This window comes from Cupressus sempervirens, chromosome 4, assembly GCF_028749045.1.
Source record: "Cupressus sempervirens isolate cs-2001-9-10 chromosome 4, ASM2874904v1, whole genome shotgun sequence".
NCBI classification, from domain to species: Eukaryota; Viridiplantae; Streptophyta; class Pinopsida; order Cupressales; family Cupressaceae; genus Cupressus; species Cupressus sempervirens.
The window spans coordinates 908,969,026-908,978,915 of NC_143121.1; positions in this window are offsets into that span (position 1 = coordinate 908,969,026).

Consider the following 9,890-nt stretch of genomic DNA (forward strand, 5'->3'; position numbering starts at 1 on the left):
TAGTGCATTGCTCGCATGATTTCCTACATTAGCTAGCTAAAAGGAATGATGAGAACAAAGATCTGTTGGTGTAAATAAGTATTTAATATTTACATTTTCTTAAGTTTACTTAGGTTAATGCATATATTTTATTATTTATTTATTACTCACTTAGGATTATGCGTACTCTTGTGAGTTGTCATGATGAAAACACAGGAGTTTGCACTCTAATTATGCACATGTTGTCTACACTTAGGAGTTAGCACATTATTTGAGCACAGGGTGTCTACAACATTCTAGACACTTCATCGTGCTTATCTTCTTATTGTGAAAGATATGTGCTTAGTTGTCATAGTTATCTCCTAGTTCCTTCTAGACAAATTCTAGATGCATCTTAGAGGCCTTTATATACAGGCTCTCCTAGTGTGTATGTACATGCTTCTAATAATAGTGAGAATTTTCATATTGATCATACTCTTTGGTCTACTGTGTGCTTGTGGTTGTGATCTTTGATCTTGGGTGAATTTTTTTCTAAGGCAAATTCTTACATGGTATCAGAGCTTGGGGAGATTCTTGTCACTAGCTATTTGAGACCATTGTTGCTTCAACACCTTCAATCCAAAGATCCAGAGAATACGCAAAAATTGAGAGCATCTAGAGTCAAAGCAGACCTCACCACTACATCCAGTGCATCGATTCGGTGAATTGACTATAAATTCACCTATGTTAGGCAATAGTCAAAATTGAGGCAAATTCTTTTTTTTTAACAAACCGGCAACTTGAAGGCCCAATTTGTAGAATTGGTTTGGTCATTTTAGATCTCTGAATTTAATTTTTAGATCTGCATTTTTTCCATCTGCCTCTTTGCAATTTTTTTTGGATTTGCATTATTTTTTTTTGAAAAAATTGGCCATCAAGACTATAGGAGAGATATTATGCAAGTGAATATTGAAGCTTGCTGGTGCAAATTAGATATTTGCGTCATATTCAGAAGGTCAAAAAACTCCCAAATCAGATTTTGTTTCATCCAAATTGGACATCCGAGGAAAAATCTATAGCCATTTGATTTTTGGAGGCGCAACGACTATTCAGGAAAAATAATAACTACAACAATTTTCAAACAACGATATCTTCCTCATACTGACTCCTTTTTGGGAGCAATTTATTTTTGTTTTGGGGTAGAATTTCGTGATCTACACATTGGTGCAGCTGGTTTGAGATCTCTGTTCTTGAATTTTTTGGCGAGTTGCAAATCCCAATTTTTGCTACTTCAAATGCTTGGTATGGGCTCATCTGGACTCCAAAATAGGTTCTATTTTTTTTTGAAAGTGCATATATTTTTGTCTACTTTGTAGATCTGCAATCAGATTATAGGTTTTGTGGGTAGAAATACTACTTTCAGAAATAGGCCCTAAATTGGCATGTGGCTATTACACTAAGTGCCAAATCATACATTAGGGGGGTTGATTGATTATTTTTGTATTTTGGGGGGTGCATACATTCATTGATCTCATGGAGGCTTGTCACATATGTTAGTCTGGTATAAGACCAAAGTTGACACCGATGAACTATCAGAAATGGAGTGCCTTAATCATTTCTCATCTAAGAGAACATCAAGAAGTGATTCCTTCTCTTTGTTCGAAGATACCACCTTCATTCAAATATCTTTCTAAACTTCTAAACTTTATGTATAACAGTATGAGTACAAAATCCTTTGCTCCTCTTCTTATGGAAAGTTTTCCTCATGATGTTTGGATGGCTCTTTGGGAAGCATATGGAGATCCAAATATTTCTCCCTTTCCTGAAGACATTATATCTTTGGTCACCTCATTCATGGTTCCTCCAACTCCAGATGAGATCACACCTCCTGATACTCCTATTGATTCTACTGATCCAGTTCCAGCCACAGATGCTTCAGATTCAGTGCAGTAGGACCCTTCATGTCTTCCTACTTTACCTTCATGTGACGACTTCCTTCCAAATATTACAAGGTTGTTCATGGAGTATCACATTAAAGATGTGGGAGACATCATTGATGATATTCATCTCCTCTTTGAGGCAAATTCTTCATCTGTTGCCGTAGTGATAGATTCATGTACTTTAGCACAACAGGGTACACTATGTCTTCTAGTTCTAGCCTCAAGTGATGACTTCTTGCTAGACATTTCAGCTCTGTTTGTAGAGCCACACATAGTGGATTTGGAAGACTTCTTTGATGATCTACCACTTCTCTTTGTTGAGGACGATTCTTCTACGGTTGTTGCGAGGGCTCACTCTGACCCTCATGTCCATTCTCTACATGATTAGTCGTTACAGGCTGATGTGATTGTGGATACTTATGTATAGCAGTTGCATGAGGTCTCTTTATCATTTGAGGAGACTGTTGGTTCTTTGACATAGGTTCTACATCACTCCTTGTTCGTTCTGCATTTCTTCTCAGCATTGTTGCAGGGAGCCACCATCAGTATTGACACAGGGACACTTGAGCAGGTTTCAAAGATACCGTTCATCATCGAGATTCTTTCCACACATAGGGGAAGCATCTCATTTGTAACCTTGCCATTGTTTCTTCCAAAAGGGAGGAACATTATTCCACGGTCATGGATCAACTTCTACATTGGAGCATTTCTCACTGATTGGCCCAATATCTTTGGAGGGGGACCACCTTGTCTCCTTCTCCTTTTTTGGGGGGGAATTTTTCCTCTTCAGAGTTTTGTACTTCTCTTAATTCTCTATTGTATATATTTGATGTATGTCGTAATGGGGGGTCTTGATTACTCCATCCATCCATACATCGTGTGTGTTTTTCATCTCTCTTTTTGGGGGAGGGTTTTTCCCATAAGGTTTTTTCTCTTTTTTCACTTTATGAGAGATTGCATTTGCTTTGTACATGGGTACCTAACACGGCTTAGTAGTTGGGACCCATTATGCATTTCATCCTAGATCATGTAAGCTTAAGGACGTTCCCCTAAGTTGCACTTAAAGGGGGGTGTTGGTGTAAGTAAGTATTTACTATTTACACTTAAGTTTACTTAGGTTAATGCATATATTTTATTATTTATTTTTTACTCACCTAGGATTATGCGTACTCTTGTGAGTTGTCATGATGACAAAATAGGAGTTTTCACTCTAATTATGCACATGTTGTCTACACTTAAGAGTTAGCACATTATTTGAGCACATGGTGTCCACAACATTCTAGACACCTCATCGTGCTTATCTTCTTATTGTGAAAGATATGTGCTTAGTTGTCATGCTCATCTCCTAGTTCCTTCTAGACACATTCTAGATGCATCTTAGAGGCCTTTATATACAAGCTCTCCTAGTGTGTATGTATGTGCTTCTACATGCTTTTGATAATAGTGAACATTTTCATATTGATCATACTCTTTGGTCTACTGTGTGCTTGTGGTTGTGCTCCTTGATCTTAGGTGAATTTTTCTCTAAGACAAATTCTTACAAGATCATACTATGGGCACTCTAGACTCAGACTCAAGACATTGACACATTTGATTTGACTCAAACCTAAAGAAAAAAAGAATGAACTGAAAATAAGGCAACAAACCCAAAGTTTTAATATGCTAGAATTTCCTCTCTCTGGACACAACAAAATAACAAAGATTCTCTTATTCTTGTACACTAATTTTCTTGTACACTAATCACTATCTAAAAATAAAACACCCCTTTTCCCTACATTACAATCTGAACAAAAACTCCCCCTGCTCCCGTACCACAAAGTCTCTTAGAAAAAGAGACCGAAATTGGAACCTTCTTTCCGTTTTTCCGTCATCTATTTAACCCTCTTACTTTCTGGGGGACTCATTGTTGAGAGTCATTTCTTTCCCCTACCAAAATCATGTTTGATTATGGGAATTCAGTTATGTCCTAACATCTTCATGATTATCATATAGTATGATAATCTTCTAGGTGACAGGTATCTATACTTGACACATGGCTATAGACTAATCCAACAAACTTATGTACCCTTTGGTATAATGTGGCATTAACTTAACAGAGCACATATATCCCCTAGGTCGGAAATTACTTAAAAATAAAAATGATCATCGCGGTTGCACAAAAGATGAGATTGTGCCTTGTGCGTGTTCGTCTTTGAGAAATGCTTCCCATATTACGAGACCTTGTGAAAAACATGGACCGAGCCTCCAAACCATATGTTCCTTATAACACCTTCAACTTTTGGTGATACTTTTCTCATCATTGGGTATGCATTCACGTTGCGGATTTGGTGCATAATGTCAAACAGTTGGCGCATACAACCCCCGTGTCGACTTTAGAATTGAAACTGCCCTTTGTGATTACGATACAAGCCATCAAGTAGATAATGGAGGGACAAGATACGATTTCTTCATTCCAAACTAGATTCAAAACTTGATTCAACTGATCCATGAAATGCACCCGTTAAATTATCTCGGACTTGGACTTTTCGAGGAGCAGCTCCAAGTTCATCAGAACCTGATAGGTGTACTTTCAGATTTTGGAAAATATTAAGAATGCTTGTATTGTATGAATCTTTTGGCTCATATCCTTTGATTTTGGAGTTTTGGGCTTTCACATGTTATGGTAAAGGCATAATCTTCAAGATTTGCCAATAAAGCTCAACTTATACGCTCTGTTCAATTTACCACCTCCCAAGGTATTCGTTGAACTATATTAGCATTTGGTCAGGCATATCGCAAACATTCTCCAAGAACGGTGGATTGGCATCTTAACGCACCGAGCCACTATCCTTGGCGGATTGGCATGACTTGTTCCCTGAATAATGGCAACCTCTACTTTTGTTGCATAAATAATGCCTTATAAGTGCTAGAATGGAGATATGGGTGCGACCTTTAGTGTTGAATACCTACATCGTCTTTCATATGTTGATTAAATTCCTAAGTAGATTTGTCTTTTAATAAAAGAAATAATTAAAACCTCTTTATGCCCAAACTCATAAGATAAACACAATTTTCCAATAGTTGAGGAATCTTTTTTTCTTTAATTCCTCTTTGAATTTTAATAAGGTTAAGCTCCCTTACCAGATATTCAATAAGAACACTCTTTCAAACAAGAATTACTTTTAACTAAAAAGTAATAAGACATCCCATCTATTCTTGGATAGGGGGATAATCAAATAAACAACAGCTAAATAAATCAAAGAGCATAGAATGAGGTGAACTCATAGTTTCCCCATTGATTACAATTTTAAAGAAGTATGAAATAGATAGATTATCTAAAGTATGCACAATATAAGGTTCCAACATCAAAAATAGATCCCACAATTCAATATCGATTCAATCCTAAACCAACAGTGAACAATTCAAAACATGCAATCTTCGAATATATTAATAGAATCTTCTATCATCCAAAAACAATCATGATTCTGTATAATGTTGGGAATTCAAAATATTTGCATAGCAACTAAAAACCAGATTGAAATTTCACAGTACGATCTCCATCAAAAACTGCCAACCCTATACAATCTACATTCCCCTCCTCTGTAGCAAACTGTCTACATAAAAGTGGAACCCCTGACACATTGTTCTATCACCTATTTAATAATAGACCTTTCTCATAACATATCAGTTATGATGATAACCGATTCTTGACAAGATCCTCACTTTCTTTCTTTTTGACTTTTCACTTCTTTCGAGTGGTTATATTCCTGAGTCTTAATTACTTTAGAAACATTAAAATACAAAGGAATTAAAAACAATGTTTCCTTGGTCAAGCCCGTCAGATATCATTTTATGAATTCAAACCATTTAGGTATGAACTGCTGCTACGTGCACCTTTGTGGAGATTCAAATTTCACTTAATCACAATTCCAAACTACCAAATCATCTTAGCAAATTGACCTTCAAACCCAATTCATGGAATTTGAGCTACTTGTGACTTTTGTCATTAAATACCTCTTGATAACTTTTGAATGGAGATGGTGTACACGAGGCATTTTATCAAACAACAGTCCTCAAGTGTATATGAGCTTTGATATGAGCCGATCTCTGATAGGGAATTCACTGCTTCTGCCTAGGAATTCTGTCAGATGCTTCGCATGTAATCTTGATGCTTTTCACACTTGATTTGCTATAGTTTAGAATACATATGACAAGGAGCCCAAATTGATGTTGAAATAATTCAACCATAGGAACTATGTGCTAGTTATTGGATATTCGACACCTCCAAGACCATATATGAAAGTCATTGGTATGACAGATGTTGTAAAACATGAACTCCATATTGTAGTGCTTCCTTTGTCTCCCCATTTAGATCTTCAGCCTATGGTCAAACGCTTCACACACAATATCCATACCATTGATTACAGTGAATTACCAAGGAAGCTAATGATTTCGGGTTCAAGTACAAAATACTATGGTGCTTCAAGAAAACTTGATTTCAAAGAACTTTGCAAAATATGCACCATCGTGTGTTGGGACTCAAAATTGAAGCCTTGATTTTGAGTACCATTCTAAAAATTGAGCCCCTGTAAGTACATTTAATGTATGTGTACCTGACTATCCTTTTTAGGCCTATGAGGTTTTTTTATGTTTCTAACACCTTTCATTTAGTATATCCATGCATCCCATGAAGATAAATTTTCATTCCAAGTCATTCTGTGAAGTTCCTTTTTGATCAATGTTCAAATTTGTACTTTTGCTTGTCAAACAATGATAGGAAGAATAGTTTGAATTTGAATATCTTGCACAGTTATGTTTCATGACTCGCCGCTTTAGGAGTATTTAATATGCATATCAAAGAACCTATGCTTCAATTTTCAAGTCATTTCAATATGTTTTGACAAAGTTTTAGATTCCCCAAAGCTAATTGTTTATTGTTGTCATATTGATGTAAATTGTTCAAAATTCTCGGAGGCCCTATTTGATCAGTTATAACTTTGACCCAATTGACTAAAATGAAAAAAATCTTTTTGTATTGCATTTTAGGGGTCGGAGACTTGCTATGTTTCAAATTTGAGCTTATCACGAATCAATTTGATCAGTTTTTACATGTGATTCCATATGCAATTTGTAAAGTTTTACTAGTGTCAAAGTGTAGATTGATCAGTACTCCTGTTCGAGATCTCATAGCTCTGAATTTTTGATTTTTTAAACCAAATGGATTGTACCACTGAGTTTTACCTTGAAAATTCTTTAAGTGTACCAGTTTTCAAGTCTTGACGAATTCGTCTGCACACTGTCCCAGGTCCATTCCATTTGAAAAAATCACTTTTTTGCCAGTGTTCTCAGTTTTGCAAATTCAAGTACCCTACTTTGAACATTTTTCAATTGCTTCCTGTTATTTGTCATGATCCCAAATTACATATTTATACTCTCCTCATGATAATGAAGTAGTGCCCAAATTTTTGTGGCCCCAAGTGTTAGTTTACCCTGTTTTTGAAGCCAAAACCAAGTGCAATTTATTATTTTCTAACATGTTTGCTTGCAGGAAGTTTCACAAAGGCGACTTTGACAGTCAATCTCTTTTGACCCAAATGTCGTCATGAGATGAAATCTGATAGGGTACAAGAACGTGGAACAAATAATCAATATGTTTGATTTTAGAGCTCAATTAGGTGTTTTGGTCAGTTTTTAAAGCCAATTAGAGGACCTCTTGTCATGAAATTAATAGTTTGTAAAAAGTTAAAAATTGAGTTAAATATGATCAAGAAATGATCCAAATTGTTTTTAGTCGGTTCTAAAAAGGTCAATTTAGTTGGTTTCAAATGTCAAGTGTTTCAGTTTGTTTTTTTTAGCCAGACCCACTTTGGGGCTCGACTAACATCATCTTATTGCCGAGATATGAATCAAGAGAATATAGGATGTTTTAAAAGGAGGTTATAGATGATTTTTAGAAGAGAAATAAGATGCATAAGTCATTCTGAAGATAAATGTTTTGAGGTTATGCACAATGAACAACAAAATATGAAAATAATACAATGATTGAGCCATGATGAAGACTAAGGTATCATATTTCAAGGGTACATTAAAGTAAGAGTTAGATTTGTTAGTAAAGGGAAATATGGTGCATCTTTATGCTTGACTTTGAACATTCCAATGAAAGGAATGATATTTACTTCCTTGAGATCCCCTAAGTCTTTGAAACTTTCCAAAGATGAAACATGTGAATTAACCATGTATCAAAGCGAAATTTTACATATGAATTGGGAGGAATTGTTGAGATTGGAAAGAAACGACTTTTGCAGATTAGAAGGTTTTCAGTTACATTAAAGGCTTAGGAGTTTTGCGTAACCACACAAGGAGAGTCAAGTTGTACTGTGGTGATTGCTTCTTTTTCCTATTGGTGTGGACAAACTTGTAACCCATGAGACTTTAGAAGATCGCTAATCAACTCGAGAAAGATGTCCTTTGGGATTCTATGAAACTGCTACTTTATAAAACTTGAAATACATTGTTCAAGCGACACATAGTAGAGGTCTTAGAAATGGTAGGTAGATGTGGTTTTGACCAAGCATAATAGACTTGGAGGGTTTTACTTGTAAGGATTCATGGTTTTGAAAAAGGCAAAGAAACGTTGGAAGGCAGAAGCACAATGCTGCTTGCGAATTGAGAGGTAAGGGAAGTAGAATGCAGAAGGGAGACAACGGAGCTGGAGAAAAATAGGTGCAAGTGTTTTGACCGAAGCAGAGGAAGGCACGTATAGGCAAAAATGTGACTACAGAGAGATATCATTTTAGATTGTTAGACGGATGTTGAAAGCTAGAGCATGCTTGCTCTTTTGATTTTTAATCCCTGAATGACACTTGACCATGACGGGTGGAACACTAGCGATAAATTAGATGGAGGCCCTTTTTCATGTTATTGTATTGATTCTTGGCCGACAATGAATGAATGAATGAATGAAGGATGGTTTCTAGTGGGAGAGGTTTGCGAATGCTGGTAAAGTGCAGGAGACACCCTTGCTTATGGTGGAGGATCGCTGATGGTAGCTTCGACACGAGGCCCACAATTTTTGAAAGGAAGGTAAAATATTTTTTGATGTAGGAGCATCTTGGGTGTAAGAGCAATCTTGCATCACGCAAAAATATTTTATTTTTAGTCTTTTCTATTTTAACAAGGGTTTGTAGACAGGGTGGTTATTATTGATGAAAACTTTCTAGTTTTAGTAAGTTTGTCATACGAGCTTGAAATATTCTCATTTTCTACACGAAGGTTCATTTTAGACTTATAAGCCTACCATAAAAATCTTATTTCTCTAGCTTAAGTATCAAAAAAGTTATTGCAGATTTTCAGTGGAAATATTTGCAAAAAAATCTTTAGGCTCACCGTAGGAGGCCTTAGAGTGCCCAAATGAGGTCCAGAAACTTTACAGAGAAATGCTTGTGCAATTTCAAGTATGTAGATCAAGAGTTGGCATTTTTGAAAAGTGGCTATAATAGCCAATCAGAGAAATGTATCGAGAGTTATGGCCTTTCGAAGTTGGGCGACCAAAATTTCTAAAATAATTTGTCAAAGATGTATTTAGCCAATTCTATATCCATTGTTAGGGTCTATTGGCCCTAGGTATTAAGTTTGAGCATCTAGAACCTTCCTAGGCGGCATAAAATTGCTGATTTAAGAAAGACCCAAACATTCTCTAGAATAGCTCTGGGTGGTAGTGCACAGCTTAGTCTTGCAGATTATTGTAATGAAGGCACCCATGTGGGTTAGCATATTGTACTTATGAATTTTGTAATTCCGCATTTGTGGTGCAAATAAGAAGTCCATATTTTTTTCTCACATTTGTTATTGTTTCTTTGTTTTTTAAATGTGTTTATAGTATCAAGGGGAGCGCCCTTCATCATTTTTGATCCCACATTTGTTGGGCAAGGATTTTCTAAAGTGTTTTTATATTGAAACACAATATGCCATAGTGTCTTTAAGACACAATGATTTTTGAAACCATAAGCTTGT